A 25,229-nucleotide genomic window follows, 5' to 3' on the forward strand; every position below is an offset into this window, starting at 1 on the left:
GGTGGAACACTAGGCTCACTTAAGTACCAACCTTTTCTAGACACGTATGCCTTTTTGACAAAATTTTCTTTGACACTATTAGTTAGTGGATATAATCACTAGAAATCGCATAAATTCAATTTTTAGAAAAGCCTTGGTGCAAACTTAAATTGGTTTTTGTGTATCAATTAATTTTCGAATTTTCGGTTTGAATTTTTCGAATTAGTAATAATTGATTACTAATTTAGTGCTAGCAAATCAATTATTATAATTGAGATCTAAAATATCAATTCAATGAATTATATAATTTATTATCTTATCAGAATAATTAATTACTAATTTTGTGCTAGCAAATCAATTATTATAATTGAGATCTAAAATGTCAATTCAATGAATTATATAATTTATTATCTTATTAGAATAATTGATTACTAATTTTGTGCCAGCAAATCAATTATTATAATTGAGATCTAAAATGTCAATCCAGTGAATTATATAATTTATTACCTTATTAGAATAATTGATTACAAATTTTGTGCTAGCAAATCAATTATTATAATTGAGATCTAAAATGTCAATTCAATGAATTATATAATTTATTATCTTATTACAATAATTGATTACTAATTTTGTGCAAGCTAATCAATTATTATAACTAAGATCTAAAATGTCAATTCAATGAATTATATAATTTACTATTTTATTAGAATAATCGATTACTAATTTTGTGCTACCAAATTAATTATTATAATTGAGATCTAAAATATCAATTCAATAAATTATATAATATATTACCTTATTGGAGTAATTGATTACAGATTTTATGCTAGCAAATCAATTACTATAATTGAGATCTAAAATGTCAATTCAATGAATTATATAATCTATTACCTTATTAGAATAATTGATTACTAATTTTGTGCTAGCAAATCAATTATTATAATTGAGATGTAAAATGTCAATTCATTGAATTATATAATTTATTACCTTGTTAGAATAATTGATTACAAATTTTGTGCTAGCAAATCAATTATTATAATTAAGATCTAAAATGTCAATTCAATGAATTATATAATTTTTTACCTTATTAGAATAATTAATTACTAATTTTGTGCTAGCAAATCAATTATTATAATTGAGATCTAAAATATCAATTTAATGAATTATACAATTTATTATCTTTTTAAAATAATTGATTACTAATTTTGTGCTAGCAAATCAATTGTTATAATTGAGATCTAATTTGTCAATTCAATGAATTAGTTATTATGGATTAACCAATTTCCAAATTTTTTGTTTGAATGGGATCTAAAAATTACTCCCTAAGGAGTCCAATTGGAGGTATGATAAACCTTTTGGAGGTTAAACAAATTATTACCTTTTTAGAATGATTTACTGAGTTATATATTACTAACAAAAAAAATAAACAAACACATATTTGGATTGTTAGCAGTATATCACCCAAATAAGCAAATAATTCTAATAATTGCAATTAATAGAAAATTTTAAAAGGAATAATATATATATTATTCGGCATCAATATAAATCTATTGTAGTATAAAAGAAATCGATTCTAACACAAAATAAATCTATTCATTTAATATATTTAAATCATAAAATTGCAAATCCTACAGATCTACTAATATTAAATTTAAAACAAGAGTAAAAAAAATAGTCTAATTGAAGGCAGATCAAAGTGCTTAGATGCTGTCACAAAGAAGTGTTTGCCCCCATGTATAGGTCTCCAGCAATCCTCCTCTGAGATACGATGATCCTACAACTTCTTCTTCGGTACGTCTCTAAAGAAGCCAAAACGAATCTAATCGAACTAGCAGATCCAACAAAGAACGAAAGAAAAAAATAAAATTAAATATAAGAGAGCAAAAATAAAAATCAAAAGTGGCTAAGAGGAGGAAAAAATTTTCTCCATAATTTCTTCAATATTTTTCTCTATTTTTTCATGTACTGAATAGGATGAAATAGGGGATATTTATAGGAGTGTATACAGGGGCTTTTTGGCATTTTTCACGGATGCGTCCGCGCTCTTCAGCGGCCAGCACGCGGCTGGCCAGCGGACACGCGTCCGAGGAATGCGGACGCAGCCCGTCCGCGATTAATTCGCCGAGGCCCCAGCGGAACGCGCACTACGCCAAAAAAGTAAATTTCCGACTCTTATTTGCCGACGCTTATTCCAAGCGTGGGTGAGGGAACCCTACACAGGATGGGGTTTCATAAGGTAGAGGAAACATGGGTTAGGAAACCATCTTCCTCCACACCTACTACCAGACATTCCCCCAGTCCTGACCCAGATTCAGATTATCCTACCTTTCCCTCCACCTCAGCTCCCACCACCTCAGCCGGACCCTCCTCCTCAGCTCCACCCACTCAGCAGATGGAGGTTCGGATTTCTCCTGAGCAGCTCCGGGAGTTGCGGCAGGAGATTGTCAGAGATCTTCGGGACGATCTTCTGAGGGAGCTCAGAGGTCCACCCACTGCCCCCTCTTCTGCGTTGGTTCCCTCCCTATCAGCCGTGACCGAGATGACGGCTCATCTAAGAGAGGAGATCTTCAACGTCAGGAGCCTGATCCAAGCCCAGTTCTCCAACATGAGCGATGTCACAAGCAACACACGGAAGATGCGAGATGACATCCGACATGATATGGGCACCACTACTCAGGGGGCCGAGCGCTTGGCGAATGTCCTGATCGCCAAGCTGGACACACTTCAGGAGACTCTGACCGAGCTCTCCACGACACACAGCAGGGCCACCTCGGCCATTATCACACAGTTAGGGCACGTCACCGATGCGGTCACCGTACTCATGGAACACCAGTCCAGACTGCCCAAGGGAGCCGCATCCTCCTCAAGGAAGCCCTAGCTTATTTTGTTTACTTTGACATGTATTTACTGCTTTACTTATTGTATTCACAAATGTACTTATATATACATCAATACAATGAGTAGACAAATTTCTTCAAAATTGTGCAAATTGATCTCCGCTTGCTTGTGTGTTCTGCTTACTTCCTTTTTGATGCAATGACAAAAAGGGGGAGAAATATATTTAATAGATATGTAAAAGGAAAAAGAAATCAATGAAAATCAATAAAAAGAAAAACTTTTAAAATACACAATAATTTGTTCTAAGTGGATTTGATACCTCGAGGCTCATTATCTCTCTGTTGGGGCTCCTAATGGAGTAATCTCCAGAATCTATTCAAGGGATATTCGGAGATTAGTTGAATCCTACTCAAGAACAAATTTACAGATTTTTTCTCTAAAAACCAAAAATTTAAGTTCAAAAGCTTCAATGCATTAAAAGAAAATTCAGAGAATCAAAACAAAGTTGAATGCATATGTTGAGGGGGAGAATCTGAATTTTTAAGAAAGCAAAATCATTAAAGACATATAAGCCAAACAATTGATTGCATGACATGAAGGCTTATATAATTCCAAATGAAAGGGGGAGCTTTAACTCCAAAATTTATTGTTTCACACCTTTCAGGTTTGGATAAATTAAATAACCAGACACTTGAATTCATTTATAGATTTTATTTCCGTGTTTGTTGGCAATTCACTTTACATATACTCAATGTTTTGTCATCATCAAAAAGGGGGAGATTGTGGAGTGATTGATTAAAACCCTATTTGATTTTGATGAGCTCAAAGTATTTGAGTATATCTTATGCTTACTAATGAATTCAATCTAGTGTTTCAGTGAAAATCTTATAAATTTATGGTTAAGTCAATCTGGTTTTGGTTCAAGATATTTTGGATAAGTTAAGAAGTCATGTTGAACCAAAGTCTGAGATTCGAGTCGACTCCGGGATATTACGAGTCGACTCCAAGCGTATCAGAAGCACTGGCACAGGCTCGAGTCGACTCCGGAACATTACGAGTCGACTCCGACTGAGAACAGACAGACGAGCAGAAAAATACAACTCAAAATCTGTCAGCGAGTCGACACCTGAAGAGCGCGAGTCGACTCCGATGCTAGCCGAGTCGACTCCAGAGCAGTATGAGTCGACTCCAGGAAGTTACAGACAAAAAGTCAGAGAGCAGTTTTCGGACGCTGAGAGCCGAGTCGACTCCTGAGGAACGCGAGTCGACTCCGATGGTTGGTAGGTCGACTCCAAAGAAAGCTAGAGTCGACTCTCAGTGTTATACTAGGCAAAAGTCAGAGAGCAGTTTTCGGACACTGAGATCCGAGTCGACTCCCGCAATGCCCGAGTCGACTCCGAGACAGCGCGACCCCAAAAAGACAGAAGACAGTATTGTTGTCTCTGAGACGCGAGTCGACTCCAAGACAGCTCGAGTTGACTCCAAGGCAGCGCTACTCCAAAAAGACAGAAGACTGTTTTTCGGATACTGAGAGCCGAGTCGACTCTGGAACAGTTCGAGTCGACTCCAAGACTGCACGAGCCAAAAGACAGAAGATCGGGAGTTTGGCCTCTGAGCGCCGAGTCGACTCCCAGAATTCACGAGTCGACTCGAGTGAGCCAAGTTGAAGAATACATCTATGGATTCCTTGGGATGAGCCGACTCCAAAAGTGCAAGGTCAGCTCCAGATGTTGGCGAGTCGACTCCGGGTTAAGTCGAGTCGACTCCCAGTCGAGAAGACCACTTTAATTCAAATCTGGAACAGTTGCCGAGCCGACTCCAGAAAAGCATGAGTCGACTCCTGCTACAGTCGAGTCGACTCCAGATCGCGCGAGTCGACTCCGACCCCAACGGACACATTGTCAGGATGTGCAGAATGTGCAGAACGGCTAGTAAAGTGTGTCTAACGGCTAGTTTCCGTGGGGAATGGCTTAAATAGCCACAGAGGACTGTAGCAAAGCAGAGAAGTAACATTCCACTCAAAGAAAACAAGAATCCTTCATCTGCAAACTGATTTCAACGGAAAAGAAGGAAGAGGGCCATTAACTCCAATCAACCAACTCTTTCCAGCATTAAAGAAGTCTCCTCCCGCCTCCAAGTCATCCAGACATTCAAGAGGAGACCCAAAGTTCAAGAAGCCCTTCTCTACTTCATCTCAAACGTGTTTGAGGGCTCTTAATTTTTCTCTTATATATATCGCTGTATATCTGCTTTTTAGAAGCTTTATTTTTCTGTTTGTCTTTGTTCTTTCCATTTGGTTCTTACTTGATTCAATCAGGGGATTGAATCAAGGGTATATAGGTTTGTTGGTGAGCCTAGGTTGAAACCAACGTGTAAGGGTTCGATTGTGATCCCGGGAAAACAATCGGGGTGGTTCTAGTCGGTGAGCCTGGAAAAACCGACCGAGTTCGTTGTGACCTCGTAAAACAACAAGTTGGGTTGTGAGCTTGCAAAACAACCGGCTGTAATCCGAGGGATTATAGTGAATTCCCAAGTGAGACTTGGGGAGTGGACGTAGGAGCAAGGGTTAGCTCCGAACCACTATAAAATCCTTGTGTTTGTGATTGTCTTGTTATTTGCACTTTCTTTTCATTCACTGCTCACAGCATCTAATTAATTAACCTGCAAAAAGAATTAATTAGTTATCCACAAACGTTTTAATTGCAAAATTAGTGTAAAACCCAATTCACCCCCCCCCCTCTTGGGTTGTCTATCTGGGCAACAAGTGGTATCAGAGCCTGAACTCTTTTTACCCAAAGAGTAAAAGATCAAAATGACAACCCCATTTGGATCTTCCCACATTGAGGGCCAGTCTACCCAAAGACCCCCATTCTTTAATGGATCCGACTACTCATATTGGAAGGCTAGGATGAGAATATTTATCCAAGCCCAAGACTATGAGATGTGGACCATTATATTAAATGGACCATACATCCCATCCATCTATGTAGAGGGTGTCACTGTACCCAAACTTGAAAAAGATTGGGATGACAATGACTTTAGGAAGGCACAACTCAATGCCAAAGCAATGAATGTGCTTTACTGTACATTAGATAGAAATGAATTCAATAGAGTCTCTACTTGCAATTCTGCAAAAGAGATTTGGGATAGACTTGAAGTGACCCATGAGGGCACGAATCAAGTCAAAGAATCCAAAATAAATATATTAGTTCATAAGTACGAGTTATTTAAGATGGATTCTAATGAAACAATCACTTGCATGTTCACTAGGTTTACTGACATTGTCAATGGCCTAAAAAGCCTTGGCAAAAATTATACTAACAGTGAACTTGTCAGGAAGATTCTTCGCTGTCTACCAAGGTCATGGGAAGCCAAGGTGACGGCAATCCAAGAAGCCAAAGACTTGAACAAGCTTCCACTTGAGGAACTTCTTGGATCTCTAATGACGCACGAGCTCACAATGAAACAACACAGCGAAGAAGAGTCTTCTCACAAGAAAAAGGTAATAGCATTAAAATCTGTTTCTACTAACAAAGACTTATCTTGCAGTAATAGCAGTGAAGAAGAAGACAATGAGGGAGATGATGATGAGGCTCTCCTTGTAAGGAAATTCAGAAGATTCATCAACCGGAAGAAGTCCTCACATCAAAGAAGAGGCCCCTCAAGTTCCTATCACAAGGATAAAGGTAAGAAAAGGAAAAATGAGGGGATTGGATGTTTTGAGTGTAAGAAGCCAGGGCACTTCAGAGCTGAGTGTCCTTTGCTGAAGAAGGGGAGCAAGTACAAGAAGAAGAAAGTCCTCGTCTCCACCCTATCGGACTCTGACACATCATCATCATCATCGGATGGAGAACAAGAAGAAAAGGCCAATCTGTGTTTTATGGCTAACGACAATGAGGTAACATCCGCAACACATTTAGATTTTACTTTCGATGAACTATATGATGCCTTCAATGAATTAATGGACGAGTACAAGACAATAAACCTTAAAAACAAAGAATTAAAACTAACTAACCAAACTCACCTCCGGAAGTATGATACATTAGTTAAAGAAAAAGATATTATTATCAAAGAAAATTCAGAACTTAAGACAAGCAATCAAATCTTAATTCAAAAGAATAATACCTTAACTAAAGATAACGAAAGGCTGAACAAAGAAATAGTAGAACTTAAAAACAATAAACATATCTTAAAAGAGAGTCTCACAAAAGAATTAAATAATATGAAAACAGAAAAACAAAAATTGACACTCGAACTTGAAAAGTACAAGCCTATTGTAGAAAAATTTACATATAGCTCAGAAAAATTAGAGATGATACTTAATAGTCAACGAGTTGTATTCAATAGAGCAGATTTAGGGTATAAACCTAAAAATAAGCAAAAACTCCTTAGTAACTTATTTGTTAAAGCAGGAAAAAGTAAAACTAAGAAAATAACCTGTTTTTGTTGTGGAACATTAGGACATAAAGCAAATGTATGTGATTATAGGAAAGGTAAAACTAAAAGAAAAATTAAAAGAATTTGGGTTCCAAAAGGAACCAGCATTACTAATCATGAAGGACCCAAGAAAACTTGGGTACCTAAATGTATATGATTTGCTTGTGTAGGAGTGTCTTGCAGCCAAGGTCGACAAAAATTGTTGGTACTTGGATAGTGGCTGCTCAAGACACATGACGGATGACAAGGATCAATTCTTCACCCTTGAAGCTAAGAAGGGAGGTGCTGTGACTTTTGGAGACAATAACCAAGGTCACATCATTGGTATAGGTAAAGTACAAATTACTCCTTCAACCTTTATTGATAATGTTCGATATGTTGATGGTCTTAAGCATAATCTACTAAGCATTAGTCAATTGTGTGATAGAGGTTATGATGTTATGTTCAAACCATCACTATGCATCATAACAAACTCAAATGACAATAGTTTAGTTTTTAAAGGAATAAGACGTGGGAATGTGTATGTTGTAGACCTTCAGGATCTTGCCAAACATAACCCATGTTTAGTTGTTAATGAAACTAAGGATAATGATGCTAGTTGGTTATGGCGCCGTAAGTTAGGTCATGCAAGCATGGACACAATATCAAAACTAGTTAAAAGAGATTCCGTGATAGGTTTGCCAAAACTAAAGTTTGAAAAGAATAAAATATGTGAAGCATGTCAATTTGGCAAACAATCAAGGAACTCCTTTAAATCTATAAATTGTGTCTCTACCTCTAGACCTCTAGAACTACTACACATGGACCTGTTCGGACCAACTAGAACCACAAGTCTAGGTGGAAATAAATATGGGCTAGTTATTGTAGATGATTATTCTAGATACACTTGGGTCATGTTCTTAGCTCATAAGGATCAAGCATTTTCAGTTTTCAAGAAATTTCATAAAGAAGTAAGAAATGCTAGAGATACTTCAGTCATAGCTATTAGAAGTGACCATGGAACCGAATTTGAAAATCACTTATTTGATGAGTTTTGTAGTAAAAAGGGGATAACTCATAACTTTTCTGTACCTAGGACACCACAACAAAATGGAGTTGTGGAAAGGAAAAATAGAACTCTAGAGGAAATGGCTAGAACCATATTATGTGAAAGTAACCTTCCTAAGTACTTTTGGGGAGAAGCCATCAATACCTCTTGTCATATATTAAATAGAGTTTTATTGAGACCCATTATAAAGAAAACACCTTATGAACTTTGGAAAAACAGAAAACCAAAGGTAAATTATTTTCATGTCTTTGGATGTAGGTGTTTTGTTCATAATAATGGAAAAGATAATCTAGAAAAATTTGACTCTAAATCTGATGAGGGTATATTCTTAGGGTACTCTACAACTAGTAAAGCCTATAGAGTCTTTAATAAAAGAACCCTAGTTATAGAAGAATCCATACATGTTGTTTTTGATGATTCTAGTGATACCTCTTCTAGTAAGAGAGTTAATCTTGATGATGATGCTGAAATTCTTGAAGAAAAGATAGATGAGATGACATTACAAGATGATAATCAAAAATTAATTGGAGATGCATCATCAAGCCAAGAGGCTATTGTGGATCATGGGCTGACTAAGGCGTGGAGGTTTGCTCACGGGCATCCTAAGGAATTAATTTTAGATGATCCATCTCAACCTGTTAGGACTAGAGCATCTCTTAGGAACTTAAATAATCATCTAGCTTTTGTCTCACATTTTGAGCCCAAACACATAGAAGAAGCTGAAAAAGATGTAAATTGGATAAATGCAATGCAAGAAGAATTAAACCAATTTACTAGAAACAAAGTATGGAATCTAGTTGAACGACCTTCTAAATATTCAATTATAGGCACCAAATGGATATATAAAAACAAACTTGATGAAAATGGAATTGTAATAAGGAATAAGGCTAGACTAGTAGCAAAGGGGTATAATCAAGAAGAAGGTATAGATTTTGATGAAACCTTTGCTCCTGTAGCTAGACTAGAGGCAATTAGATTATTATTAGCATTTGCATGCTCCAAGGATTTCAAATTATTTCAAATGGATGTAAAGAATGCATTTTTGAATGGGTATATTAATGAGGAGGTGTATGTAGAACAACCTCCTGGTTTTGAAAATCATCAATACCCTAATCATGTGTATAAACTGAACAAAGCTCTTTATGGTTTGAAACAAGCACATAGAGCATGGTATGAAAGACTTAGCAGATTCCTACTAGATCATGAGTTCTCTAGGAAAAATGTAGATACAACACTATTTTTAAAGAAGAAAAACAAAGATATGTTAGTAGTGCAGATTTATGTTGATGATATTATTTTCGGTGCTACTAACAATCGCCTCTGCGAAGAGTTTGCTGACTTGATGCAGGGTGAGTTTGAAATGAGCATGATGGGAGAGCTGAACTATTTCCTCGGGCTTCAAATCAAACAATCAAAAGAAGGGATCTTCATCAATCAAGCTAAATACATCAAGGAGATGCTTAAGAAGTTTGATATGGAGGGAAACAAGTCAATCAGCACACCCATGAGCTCATCATGCAAACTAGACCAAGATGAATCAGGTAAATCTGTAGATCAAAAGATGTATAGAGATATGATAGGATCTTTATTGTATCTCACTGCAAGTAGACCTGATATCATGTTTAGTGTATGCATGTGTGCTAGATATCAGTCTAATCCTAAGGAATCTCATCTAATTGCAGTAAAAAGAATCTTTAAATACCTAATAGGAACAAAAAGTATAGGTTTATGGTATTCTAAAGAATCTAGTCTGAACTTAATAGGATACACAGATTCAGACTTTGCTGGTTGTAAACTTGATAGAAAAAGCACCAGCGGGTCATGTCAATTTCTAGGAGAAAACTTAATTTCATGGTTTAGCAAGAAACAAAACTCGGTTGCATTATCTACTGCTGAAGCTGAATATGTTGCTGCCGGGAGTTGTTGTGCTCAAATCATGTGGATTAAACAACAACTTGAAGACTATGGCATTAAACAAGATAAAATTCCCATTAATTGTGATAATACAAGTGCAATTAATCTAACCAAAAATCCAATTCAGCATTCAAGAACTAAACATATTGAGATAAGACATCACTTCATAAGAGATCATGTTCTGAATGGTGATGTGACACTCCAATTTGTTTGCACTAATGATCAATTAGCTGATATCTTCACAAAACCTTTGAGTGAAGAGAGATTTAGTGTGCTTAGGAGAGGATTAGGAGTGATTGATCCATCCTAGTGATGTTCTCCACTAGTCCATTGATTTTGATGATTAGGTGGTGTTGAATTTAGAGTCTCTCATCGATAATTATCAAGTCAGATCATAAACTTAGTGCTTATCCCTTGTTTGGCACGAAAATAGCATGATTTTCAAGTGCGTGCCAGAGTTCGAGTCGACTCGGATACGTTTCAGAGTCGGCTCATAAGGAGGAGTCGACTCGCACATAGACGGGAGTCGACTCGAGGAAGATGAAGCATAAGGGGAGTCGACTCGCACATAGGCGAGAGTCGACTCGAGGTCGATGACAGCATTAGGGGAGTCGACTCGCGCATATTTTGGAGTCGACTCGAGGTCGAGTCGACTCGCGACTCAGTGGAGTCGACTCGAGGTCGAGATCCGGTTTTTTAACCCTAATCCAAGCGTTTAATCAACACTTCTATTCACCGCCGCCACTATTCATAAACCCTAGAGCCGTCTCCTACGTCGTCTCCGACCGTCCTTAGGGCTTTTCCGTCGACCCACTTCCGTCCCTTAGGGTTCATTCCTCTTCCCTAGGTCTAGAATGCCTCGGAAAACCATTGTCCCAAGCCGGAAGAGGCCCCAACCCGCGACCGGTGCCGAGCGACGGTCCAAAGCTCGGAACGATCCCGTGAGGCCACAACCTCCGGTTCGTTCTCCGCCGAGGGCGGTTCCCTCGCGACCGTGCGCCGAGAAGGCGGTCTCCACCGGGAGATACGTCAACTTTGACTATCTCTCCCGGGAGGGCTTCACCATAGGAGAGAGGTTGCGGGCCCAGGGTTTAGAGTTCTTTTGTTCCTTAGATCTCCCCACATACCCTGGTCTAGTTAGGGAGTTTTATGGTACTGTGCATAGGGGCAATGGGGGTATAGAGGGAACTGTAGCCGGTGTCCCATTATTTATTTCAGAGGATTTCATAGCTCAAATCCTCCATCTTTCCCAAGTAGGGGTATCTCCTACACACCCCGAGGATAGGACTGAGGCCCTGACGGCCATTTTAGGGAGTCCACCCCAGTCCCCACTAGACGAGGTGTCCGCTGGATCTCTTTCTGTTGAGATGCGGCTCCTCCTGAGCATCATCTCTAGGACCCTTTTCCCTAAGACCGGCCGATTTGATTTTGTGTCTGAGAGGGACCTAGCCCTCATGTACCACATTCTCCAGGACACCCCTATCAACTTCCCCAAGATGATCTATAGATACCTATGTGAGCCACTAGATAGACCTAGGCTCACCCTTCCTTATGGGATGCTGTAAACCCTGATCTTTAGGGAGTCCGAGATCCCTATTCCTGAGGGGGAACCCTCTCGCGCATTGTGATGGACAGATCGCATGGGTGAGGGAACCCTACACAGGATGGGGTTTCATAAGGTAGAGGGAACATGGGTTAGGAAACCATCTTCCTCCACACCTACTACCAGACATTCCCCCAGTCCTGACCCAGATTCAGATTATCCTACCTTTCCCTCCACCTTAGCTCCCACCACCTCAGCCGGACCCTCCTCCTCGGCTCCACCCACTCAGCAGATGGAGGTTCGGATTTCTCCTGAGCAGCTCCGGGAGTTGCGGCAGGAGATTGTCAGAGATCTTCGGGACGATCTTCTGAGGGAGCTCAGAGGTCCACCCACTGCCCCCTCTTCTGCATTGGTTCCCTCCCTATCAGCCGTGACCGAGATGACGGCTCATCTGAGAGAGGAGATCTTCAACGTCAGGAGCCTGATCCAAGCCCAGTTCTCCAACATGAGCGATGTCACAAGCAACACACGGAAGATGCGAGATGACACCCGACATGATATGGGCACCACTACTCAGGGGGCCGAGCGCTTGGCGAATGTCCTGATCGCCAAGCTGGACACACTTCAGGAGACTCTGACCGAGCTCTCCACGACACACAGCAGGGCCACCTCGGCCATTATCACACAGTTAGGGCATGTCACCGATGCGGTCACCGTACTCATGGAACACCAGTCCAGACTGCCCAAGGGAGCCGCATCCTCCTCAAGGAAGCCCTAGCTTATTTTGTTTACTTTGACATGTATTTACTGCTTTACTTATTGTATTCACAAATGCACTTATATATACATCAATACAATGAGTAGACAAATTTCTTCAAAATTGTGCAAATTGATCTCCGCTTGCTTGTGTGTTCTGCTTACTTCCTTTTTGATGCAATGACAAAAAGGGGGAGAAATATATTTAATAGATATGTAAAAGGAAAAAGGAATCAATGAAAATCAATAAAAAGAAAAACTTTTAAAATACACAATAATTTGTTCTAAGTGGATTTGATACCTCGAGGCTCATTATCTCTCTGTTGGGGCTCCTAATGGAGTAATCTCCTGTCACGACCCCCGCCCCATTCCCGGCGGGCCGCCATGACGGTCCTAGGGTGCGGGTAGGCATAAGGCCACCAGCCACCGCGTAGAACCCTACTACCTATCAATCATCAATAAATCTTGAAAAAATTTGGCATGATGCATGCACAAAATGATCACTTTTCCTATAGTGACCTGTCAGGATTATCTCAATACATAAAACACACTACCTGTCAGAGCAGCAATCATATAATCTGTCACATAATAAACCTGGACAATATATAGCAATACATCATCTCAGGCATATAACTCATCTGCACACATATATATATACCTGCTTCCTAATCCATCCATGGTCAAACCCATATCCACAACAGGATCTATGACTGTAATTATGCACTATATACAATAGAAGGTTTATAATACACCAAAAGGTATAAACCTCTATCTACATTATACTATACTATGGAGCGGCACAGCTAGCAGGCAACCACTAATCCTGCTCCTCTCTATACAATACCTGCCCTGCAATCAAAAACACCAAACTGGGGAGTGAGTATATAAATACTCAGTGAGTGGAGTAGAGAGTACTATGCACATGAGACAGAATATAATCATGGCTCGAGATGAAATCTCAAGATCAATAACAAGATGAACATGAATATGGAGTGAATCATCACAATCCCAATCAACACATCTGGGGCACATATGGAATAATCAAGTAATCATATATGCTACCCATGAATATGCTCAATAGGTCATAGTACTGAATCATATAAATCAGGTGTCAATAGGCTGAATCATCAACAAGACAGCTATCGGGAGGTGGGTTTTACGCCCCAGGCGAACCAGCAACAACTCCCTACTGCCATATAAATACATCGAATATGACACCACACCAATATGTAAATCATCACTAGACAGCTGTTGGGAGGTGGGTTTTACGCCCCAGGCGAACCAGCAACAACTCCCTACTGTCACATGCATATGCAGGATAAGACACCATATCGATAATGTAAATGCTAGACAGCTATCGGGAGGTGGGTTTTACGCCCCAGGCGAACCAGCAACAACTCCTCACTGTCACATGCATATGCAGAATAAGACACCATACCGATAATGTAAATGCTGGCCAGTATCCAGAACAGAAATCCATCTCACATCTACATACTAAACGGCACCTCGCGGGAATTCTACATCCGCGGAAAGCCATACTGCACCTCGCGGGGTCTTACTATGCCCGGCGGCAAGCAGAATATAAGTCGTAGGACCGGCCGATCCTACGCCTAGGGCCGTGTCCCCCCCTAGGAAGGGACTGGGCTCCGCCCACCCAGAAGGCTACTATGTGCACAAAGGCCGATGTTCAACCCCATCGACTATAGGTGTCCTGCAGATACTGCCAAGCCATGCATAAATGCCATAATGCACCCTCCCAATACTCTACTAAAAAGGAGCATAATCAAGACTACCACTCACTCGGCCACGACCCAATTATAAACTAACATCAGGGTTAGAAGTGAGGGTCAAAAAAGTGCAATACAACTCAATATACCACTAAAAAGGCTCTACAAATCTTTGAAATAGAGGAAATGAAATCAATTTACAAAAGAAATCATTTCACAATTCAGATCCAATTTAATTACTCATAAAGGAGTATAATCAAAGCTACCACTCACAAGTCTTTGAAATAGAGGAAATGAAATCAATTTACAAAAGAAGTTATTTCACAATTCGGAATCAATTTGGTTACTCATCAACCCCTCGTAATTCCTCTCAATGTTCCCTCAAATGCGTGCACAAGATAATCAAGTATGGAGAAACAAAATTATAGAGGAATCTACTACAATATCAATCAATATGCACAAGTGGAATCAATTCACACTTGGCGGTATTCATAAAAATGAATTAAGGATGCTCATAGTGCAAAGTACATGACTTCCACTCACCTGTCAATCTGGCACAGCCCTGATACGCCTCCAAAAATCTACAGCAGGCAGTGGGGAACTTCTTCCTCTTGTTCCCTAGCTTCTTGCCCAACTGTGACATGCATTTACAATACATTTAGTCTTGTATCAAGGGCTATAATCTACGTGCCAATTATAACATAGGAAACTTTAATTGATTCAACTCCCCTGTTCCCTAAATCTTTTCTTTTCTTTCTTCTTTTTCTTTTTAATTAATTAACTCACCATTTATGTGTATTAGGGACTCCTTTGCATGAGTACAAGGTCCCTTTTAGCTTGATCTAGGCTTAATACTCTATTATAGCATGAAATCCCCTATTTTCCACCCGGATGAACAGTAATCCGAACTGACAGTGGGTTACTTCATCCCGGTTTTGATCCACTTTCAGGACTCCAAATTTTATGAAATTTTTACCTAACATTCTACACTCATAGAGGATTCCAAAGAGATAACATGCATCATCATCGGAGGCCGTTTGACCCCCTAAATAATTCGCCGAAGTTGGGACTTCGACACAATTTTTCCGTAGTGCCGGAAAAATTTGTCAAAATCCGATTCTTCTTCTTTTAACCACCTCTACAACCCTTATCCGACCCCTCTAGACTATATCCACCCTTTGTATAGCCTAATGTCATCAAAAGACTAGATAGGGATGGATATTTACCTTTTTCTTTTTGGAAATCGAGGTCCTTGCGTAGAGGGGAAGGAGATCTACGTTTTTTCCTTCAGCTGGAAGTGCAACCGGGATCCCCCTCCTCCTCGAATCCCCTTCCTCTTCTTCTTTCTTCTTCTTCTTCTTCTCCTTTTCTTTCCTTCTTTTCCTCCACGCCTGAGAACCCCCTCTCTGTGACTCTCTCTCGGTTTCATTCCCGTGAGCCACCAACCACCCCATTTAAATCACATCAAAGCACTATTCACCTTTGTTTAATATTATTAAATTCCCATTTTGCCCCTAACACTTCAACATATCTACAACTATGCCATTATCTTTTGATTCCTTCCAATTTTACCCCTTATATCAATTTTAAAGGACTATTCTATCCCTTTTTATATAAAAAAAAAAATTTTGGGGTTATTACATCCTCCCCTCCTTATATAAAATTCGTCCTCGAATTTAAAAGAGTAAATTACCTGATTACTCAAAGAGGTGAGGGTATTTGCTCTTCATACTTTGCTCCGACTCCCAAGTGCATTCTTCAACATTGTGCCGGTGCCATTGGACCTTTACCATACATATTTCCTTATTTCTCAGCTTCCTGATCTCTGTTACATTTGTTGGTCTCGGCCAATCCATAACTGCCTCAATCTTCTTGGGATCCACCCTGATTCCTTCCTTACATATTATGTGTCCCAAGAATCCAACTTCTTGTAGCCAGAACTCACATTTGGTAAGTTTGGCATAGAATTCATGTTCTCTCAAGGTTTGTAGTGCTATCCTCAAATGCTCTTCATGATCAGCCTGACTCTTAGAATATATGAGGATATCATCTATAAAGACTATCACAAATCTGTCAAGATAGGGTTTAAAGACCCTATTCATCAAATCCATGAATGCTGCTGGGGCATTTGTCAGCCCAAATGGAAGCACTAGAAACTCATAGTGCCCATATCTCGTTCTGAATGCAGTCTTCAATATATCTTCCTTTCTGATTTTTAACTGATGATACCCAGACTGTAGATCAATCTTCGAGAAGTACTCAGCCCCTTGTAATTGATCAAACAAGTCATCTATCCTGGGGAGTGGGTATCTATTTTTGATGGTCACTTTATTCAGCTGTCTATAATCTATACATAATCTCAGCGATCCATCCTTCTTCTTCACAAACAGAACTGGGGCACCCCATGGTGATGTACTTGGCCTAACAAACCCCTTGTCTAGCAGATCCTGCAACTGGACCTTCAACTCCCTCAGCTCTGTAGGTGCCATACGATAGGGAGCAATCGATATAGGGTTTGTACCAGGAAGAAGTTCAATACTGAACTCAATTTCTCTATCAAGTGGCAATCCTGGTAATTCTCCTGGAAATACATCAGGATACTCCCTAACAACTGGAATCTGCTGCAGATCCACAGACTCTACCTGGGTGTCCATCACATAAGCTAGATAGCTTTGACACCCCTTTCTCAGCAGCCTCTTTGCTTTTACTGCAGACACCAAATTCATTGGGATCTCACTCCTGTCCCCTTGATATGTAAATTTTCCCCGAGCAATCTGCTCCCTCAGAGCCTGATTCTCCGCCAGTAACTGTTCCATCAATGCATCTCTACTTCCTACATCTCCTTGATCATCAACCCTCCGTCTATCAGCAGGAGGAGGTTTTTCTCTTTGGGGCTCGACATGTGCGGAACCCGCATCCAATGCTATATCTGGCTCCATCCTCTTTCCAGGATGAGCAGGTCCTCTCCTTGGAGGTATTTTTTTATATGTCTCTAAAAGAATCAAGAGAGATGGCAGTTATTACACACTGAGTCATAATATATTTTACTGAATTATAAATGACTCATAAAATAACATACAGAAAAATCCTATGCTCCATAGTATAATCCTATACTTAATCCTGACTCATCCTATTGCTCTGACAGGACTCTTATTTAACCTTTGCTCTGATACCAAGCTTTGTCACGACCCCCGCCCCATTCCCGGCGGGCCGCCATGACGGTCCTAGGGTGCGGGTAGGCATAAGGCCACCAGCCACCGCGTAGAACCCTACTACCTATCAATCATCAATAAATCTTGAAAAAATTTGGCATGATGCATGCACAAAATGATCACTTTTCCTATAGTGACCTGTCAGGATTATCTCAATACATAAAACACACTACCTGTCAGAGCAGCAATCATATAATCTGTCACATAATAAACCTGGACAATATATAGCAATACATCATCTCAGGCATATAACTCATCTGCACACATATATATATACCTGCTTCCTAATCCATCCATGGTCAAACCCATATCCACAACAGGATCTATGACTGTAATTATGCACTATATACAATAGAAGGTTTATAATACACCAAAAGGTATAAACCTCTATCTACATTATACTATACTATGGAGCGGCACAGCTAGCAGGCAACCACTAATCCTGCTCCTCTCTATACAATACCTGCCCTGCAATCAAAAACACCAAACTGGGGAGTGAGTATATAAATACTCAGTGAGTGGAGTAGAGAGTACTATGCACATGAGACAGAATATAATCATGGCTCGAGATGAAATCTCAAGATCAATAACAAGATGAACATGAATATGGAGTGAATCATCACAATCCCAATCAACACATCTGGGGCACATATGGAATAATCAAGTAATCATATATGCTACCCATGAATATGCTCAATAGGTCATAGTACTGAATCATATAAATCAGGTGTCAATAGGCTGAATCATCAACAAGACAGCTATCGGGAGGTGGGTTTTACGCCCCAGGCGAACCAGCAACAACTCCCTACTGCCATATAAATACATCGAATATGACACCACACCAATATGTAAATCATCACTAGACAGCTGTTGGGAGGTGGGTTTTACGCCCCAGGCGAACCAGCAACAACTCCCTACTGTCACATGCATATGCAGGATAAGACACCATATCGATAATGTAAATGCTAGACAGCTATCGGGAGGTGGGTTTTACGCCCCAGGCGAACCAGCAACAACTCCTCACTGTCACATGCATATGCAGAATAAGACACCATACCGATAATGTAAATGCTGGCCAGTATCCAGAACAGAAATCCATCTCACATCTACATACTAAACGGCACCTCGCGGGAATTCTACATCCGCGGAAAGCCATACTGCACCTCGCGGGGTCTTACTATGCCCGGCGGCAAGCAGAATATAAGTCGTAGGACCGGCCGATCCTACGCCTAGGGCCGTGTCCCCCCCTAGGAAGGGACTGGGCTCCGCCCACCCAGAAGGCTACTATGTGCACAAAGGCCGATGTTCAACCCCATCGACTATAGGTGTCCTGCAGATACTGCCAAGCCATGCATAAATGCCATAATGCACCCTCCCAATACTCTACTAAAAAGGAGCATAATCAAGACTACCACTCACTCGGCCACGACCCAATTATAAACTAACATCAGGGTTAGAAGTGAGGGTCAAAAAAGTGCAATACAACTCAATATACCACTAAAAAGGCTCTACAAATCTTTGAAATAGAGGAAATGAAATCAATTTACAAAAGAAATCATTTCACAATTCAGATCCAATTTAATTACTCATAAAGGAGTATAATCAAAGCTACCACTCACAAGTCTTTGAAATAGAGGAAATGAAATCAATTTACAAAAGAAGTTATTTCACAATTCGGAATCAATTTGGTTACTCATCAACCCTTCGTAATTCCTCTCAATGTTCCCTCAAATGCGTGCACAAGATAATCAAGTATGGAGAAACAAAATTATAGAGGAATCTACTACAATATCAATCAATATGCACAAGTGGAATCAATTCACACTTGGCGGTATTCATAAAAATGAATTAAGGATGCTCATAGTGCAAAGTACATGACTCCCACTCACCTGTCAATCTGGCACAGCCCTGATACGCCTCCAAAAATCTACAGCAGGCAGTGGGGAACTTCTTCCTCTTGTTCCCTAGCTTCTTGCCCAACTGTGACATGCATTTACAATACATTTAGTCTTGTATCAAGGGCTATAATCTACGTGCCAATTATAACATAGGAAACTTTAATTGATTCAACTCTCCTGTTCCCTAAATCTTTTCTTTTCTTTCTTCTTTTTCTTTTTAATTAATTAACTCACCATTTATGTGTATTAGGGACTCCTTTGCATGAGTACAAGGTCCCTTTTAGCTTGATCTAGGCTTAATACTCTATTATAGCATGAAATCCCCTATTTTCCACCCGGATGAACAGTAATCCGAACTGACAGTGGGTTACTTCATCCCGGTTTTGATCCACTTTCAGGACTCCAAATTTGATGAAATTTTTACCTAACATTCTACACTCATAGAGGATTCCAAAGAGATAACATGCATCATCATCGGAGGCCGTTTGACCCCCTAAATAATTCGCCGAAGTTGGGACTTCGACACAATTTTTCCGTAGTGCCGGAAAAATTTGTCAAAATCCGATTCTTCTTCTTTTAACCACCTCTACAACCCTTATCCGACCCCTCTAGACTATATCCACCCTTTGTATAGCCTAATGTCATCAAAAGACTAGATAGGGATGGATATTTACCTTTTTCTTTTTGGAAATCGAGGTCCTTGCGTAGAGGGGAAGGAGATCTACGTTTTTTCCTTCAGCTGGAAGTGCAACCGGGATCCCCCTCCTCCTCGAATCCCCTTCCTCTTCTTCTTTCTTCTTCTTCTTCTTCTCCTTTTCTTTCCTTCTTTTCCTCCACGCCTGAGAACCCCCTCTCTGTGACTCTCTCTCGGTTTCATTCCCGTGAGCCACCAACCACCCCATTTAAATCACATCAAAGCACTATTCACCTTTGTTTAATATTATTAAATTCCCATTTTGCCCCTAACACTTCAACATATCTACAACTATGCCATTATCTTTTGATTCCTTCCAATTTTACCCCTTATATCAATTTTAAAGGACTATTCTATCCCTTTTTATATAAAAAAAAAAATTTTGGGGTTATTACATCTCCAGAATCTATTCAAGGGATATTCGGAGATTAGTTGAATCCTACTCAAGAACAAATTAACAGATTTTTCCTCTAAAAACCAAAAATTTAAGTTCAAAAGCTTCAATGCATTAAAAGAAAATTCAGAGAATCAAAACAAAGTTGAATGCATATGTTGAGGGAGAGAATCTGAATTTTTAAGAAAGCAAAATCATTAAAGACATATAAGCCAAACAATTGATTGCATGACATGAAGGCTTATATAATTCCAAATGAAAGGGGGAGCTTTAACTCTAAAATTTATTGTTTCACACCTTTCAGGTTTGGATAAATTAAATAACCAGACACTTGAATTCATTTATAGATTTTATTTCCGTGTTTGTTGTGCAATTCACTTTACATATACTCAATGTTTTGTCATCATCAAAAAAGGGGAGATTGTGGAGTGATTGATTAAAACCCTATTTGATTTTGATGAGCTCAAAGCATTTGAGTATATCTTATGCTTACTAATGAATTCAATCTAGTGTTTCAGTGCAAATCTTATAAATTTATGGTTAAGTGAATCTAGTTTTGGTTCAAGATATTTTGGATAAGTTAAGAAGTCATGTTGAACCAAAGTCTGAGATTCGAGTCGACTCCGGGATATTACGAGTCGACTCCAAGCGTATCAGAAGCACTGGCACAGGCTCGAGTCGACTCCGGAACATTACAAGTCGACTCCGACTGAGAACAGACAGACGAGCAGAAAGATACAACTCAAAACCTGTCAGCGAGTCGACTCCTGAAGAGCGCGAGTCGACTCAGATGCTAGCCGAGTCGACTCCAGAGCAGTATGAGTCGACTCCAGGGAGTTACAGACAAAAAGTCAGAGCAGTTTTCGGACCCTGAGAGCCGAGTCGACTCCTGAGGAACGCGAGTCGACTCCGATGGTTGGTAGGTCGACTCCAAAGAAAGCTAGAGTCGACTCTCAGTGTTATACTAGGCAAAAGTCAGAGAGCAGTTTTCGGACACTGAGATCCGAGTCGACTCCCGCAATGCCCGAGTCGACTCCGAGACAGCGCGACCCCAAAAAGACAGAAGACAGTATTGTTGTCTCTGAAACACGAGTCGACTCCAAGACAGCTCGAGTCGACTCCAAGGCAGCGCTACTCCAAAAAGACAGAAGACTGTTTTTCGGATACTGAGAGCCGAGTCGACTCCGGAACAGTTCGAGTCGACTCCAAGACTGCACGAGCCAAAAGACAGAAGATCGGGAGTTCGGCCTCTGAGCGCCGAGTCGACTCCCAGAATTCACGAGTCGACTCGAGTGAGCCAAGTTGAAGAATACATCTATGGATTCCTTGGGATGAGCCGACTCCAAAAGTGCAAGGTCAGCTCCAGATGTTGGCGAGTCGACTCCCAGTCGAGAAGACCACTTTAATTCAAATCTGGAACAGTTGCCGAGCTGACTCCAGAAAAGCATGAGTCGACTCCTGCTACAGCCGAGTCGACTCCAGATCGCGCGAGTCGACTCCGACCCCAACGGACACATTGTCAGGATGTGCAGAATGTGCAGAACGGCTAGTAAAGTGTGTCTAACGGCTAATTTCCGTGGGGAATAGCTTAAATAGCCACAGAGGACTGTAGCAAAGCAGAGAAGTAACATTCCACTCAAAGAAAACAAGAATCCTTCATCTGCAAACTGATTTCAACGGAAAAGAAGGAAGAGGGCCATTAACTCCAGTCAACCAACTCTTCCCAGCATTAAAGAAGTCTCCTCCCGCCTCCAAGTCATCCAGACATTCAAGAGGAGACCCAAAGTTCAAGAAGCCCTTCTCTACTTCATCTCAAACGTATTTGAGGGCTCTTAACTTTTCTCTTATATATATCGCTGTATATCTGCTTTTTAGAAGCTTTATTTTTCTGTTTGTCTTTGTTCTTTCCATTTGGTTCTTACTTGATTCAATCAGGGGATTGAATCAAGGGTATATAGGTTTGTTGGTGAGCCTAGGTTGAAACCAACGTGTAAGGGTTCGATTGTGATCCCGGAAAAACAATCGGGGTGGTTCTAGTGGTGAGCCTGGGAAAACTGACCGAGTTCGTTGTGACCTCGTAAAACAACAAGTTGGGTTGTGAGCTTGCAAAACAACCGGCTGTAATCTGAGGGTTATAGTGAATTCCCAAGTGAGACTTGGGGAGTGGACGTAGGAGCAAGGGTTAGCTCCGAACCACTATAAAATCCTTGTGTTTGTGATTGTCTTGTTATTTGCACTTTCTTTTCATTCACTGCTCACAGCATCTAATTAATTAACCTGCAAAAAAAATTAATTAGTTATCCACAAACGTTTTAATTGCAAAATTAGTGTAAAACCCAATTCACCCCCCCCTCTTGGATTGTCTATCTGGGCAACACGTCGGAAAATATTTTTTCCACTGTAGCATAGGCGACGCTTTACCGACGCTTTGTAAAGCATCGGGATGGTTTCTACCGACACTTAAAAGCGTCGCTAATAGCCAAAAAAAGCGTCGCTAATATCCAAGTTTCTTGTAGTGGCGTCAGCGGGCGTTTTGCGAATGACAAGCGTCGTCCGTGATTAATTCATGGAGGCCCCAGTGGAATGCCCCAGCGGGCGTTTCGCGAATGACAAATGCGCACGTGGCCGAGTCTTGGGCCGCATGCACATTTAAATTTTTCCAACAATCTGGTAGTGGGACTACTTACCATTCTGATGACCCAAAGATTGATTCATAGATTGATTTTGATGATCACAAAACCTTGAAGTATAGATACTAATGTTTATGTTGCAAGGAGAAAGATATTTATTTTGCAAGGAACATAGCAAGTTGGAAGAACACAAGAAGGCCTCCAAAGCTCTCAAGTTGGAAGAAAGCTACAATTTATTGGCCCAAAGTTTAAAGTTCAAAGGATTCAAATTGGAGGAGTAAAATCAAAAGAAAAATTCAAAAGAACAGTCTTCGAGTCGACTCCAGTGGAATTCGAGTCGACTCCGGAGAAGTATGAGTCGACTCCAGAGAAGTATGAGTCGACTCCTAGGAGTCACAGGCAGAAAAGTCAGAGAGCAGTTTTCGGGTCTGAGATTCGAGTCGACTCCAGTGGAACGCGAGTCGACTCCGATGGTTGGTAGGTCGACTCCAAAGAAAGCAAGAGTCGACTCTCAGCGGAACACAAGGAAAAAGTCAGAGAGCATTTTTGGGACTCTGAGATTCGAGTCGACTCCCGCATTGCACGAGTCGACTCCGAGACTCCGCGACCATCAACAGACAGAAAACCAAGTTACTGCCTCTGAGATTCGAGTCGGCTCCCAGACAGTTCGAGTCGACTCCAAGGCAGCGCGACCCCAAAAATGCAGAGGATCAGTTTTCGGGCTCTGAGAGCCGAGTCGACTCCAAGAGAATCCGAGTCGACTCAAGGAAGAAAATCAGAAAGTATGTCCTCTGGATTCATGGGATGAGCCGACTTCGAAGATGCCAAGTCAGCTCCAGATGTTGGCGAGTCGACTCCGGGTTAAGTCGAGTCGACTCCCAGTCAAGGCATGCACTTTAATTCAAATTTGGAACAGTAGCCGAGTCGTCTCCAGTAAAGCACGAGCCGACTCCTGCAACAGGCGAGTCGACTCCTGATCGCACGAGTCGACTCCGATCCCAACGGTAATATTGTCAGGAAGTGCAGACTGTGTCCAACGGCTCTTTTTCTTGTCTCTAACGGCTATATTCTTGTTTCCACGCCATCTAAAGCTATAAAAACAAGAAGAGAGCTAGGGGAGAAGTCATGGAAGTGGGAGAGATCATTTAGGAAAGAGATTCCAAAGAGATTACAAGGGAAATCTCCCATAAGCACAAAACGGCCATTCAAAGTAAAATAGAGAGAAGAAGAGCATCCAAGTGAATCCCAAAGCTTCCTCTCCATCCGTGTGCTGCCTCGGTGATCCTCTACTTCGTGCCAAATCAGAAGAGGGTCAAGTAAAGAAGAAGCCGAGCTCCTTCATCTTCAAAACTCGTTTGAGGGCTTCTCTTTACTCTATTTGTTTATATTGTCATATTTGCTTGTTTAAGAAGCTTTGTTTTGTTTTATACTTTGTTTTAATATCTTGTAACTTGATTCAATCAAGGGATTGAATCAAGGGGTTAAGGTTTGTTGGTGAGCCAAAGGGAAAACCAACTGTGTAAGGTTTGTTGGTGAGCCAAAGGGAAAACCAACTGTGTTAGGTTTGTTGGTGAGCCGAGGGTAAAACCAACGAGTAGGGTTCGATTGTGATCCCGGGACAACAATCGGAGTGGTTCTAGTCGGTGAGCCTGGAAAAACCGACCGAGTTCGTTGTGACCTCGTAAAACAACAAGTTGGGTTGTGAGCTTGTAAAACAACCGGCTGTAATCTGTAGGATTATAGTGAAATTCCCAAGAGGTCTTGGGGAGTGGATGTAGGTGCTGGGGTGCACCGAACCACTATATGTTTGTTGTTTTTGTGATGCTTTTTGTCATTGTCTATCTTGCTCACTTACTTACCTAGATAAATTGCATGCTTAACTCTTATCCGCGCATCCTTTAGTTGCAAGCATATTAAATTTACTTAATCAAGTCTCATTCGATAAATCAACCTATTGCTAAGTTTAAATTCCACTGTGCAACTATACAACTTAGCATAATTAATTGAAAAGTGTTAGAAGTAGCTTAAAAATCTTATAAAACCCAATTCACCCCCCCCCCCTCTTGGGTTGTATCTACTGGGCAACAAGTGGTATCAGAGCAGGTGCTCAAGATTAATTATTGATCTCACGATCAAGAGCTAAAGATCATGACAACTCA

Source organism: Phoenix dactylifera, chromosome 2, assembly GCF_051530095.1.
Source record: "Phoenix dactylifera cultivar Ajwa chromosome 2, Ajwa_hap1_PhDact_Kaust_v1.1, whole genome shotgun sequence".
Classification (NCBI taxonomy): Eukaryota; Viridiplantae; Streptophyta; class Magnoliopsida; order Arecales; family Arecaceae; genus Phoenix; species Phoenix dactylifera.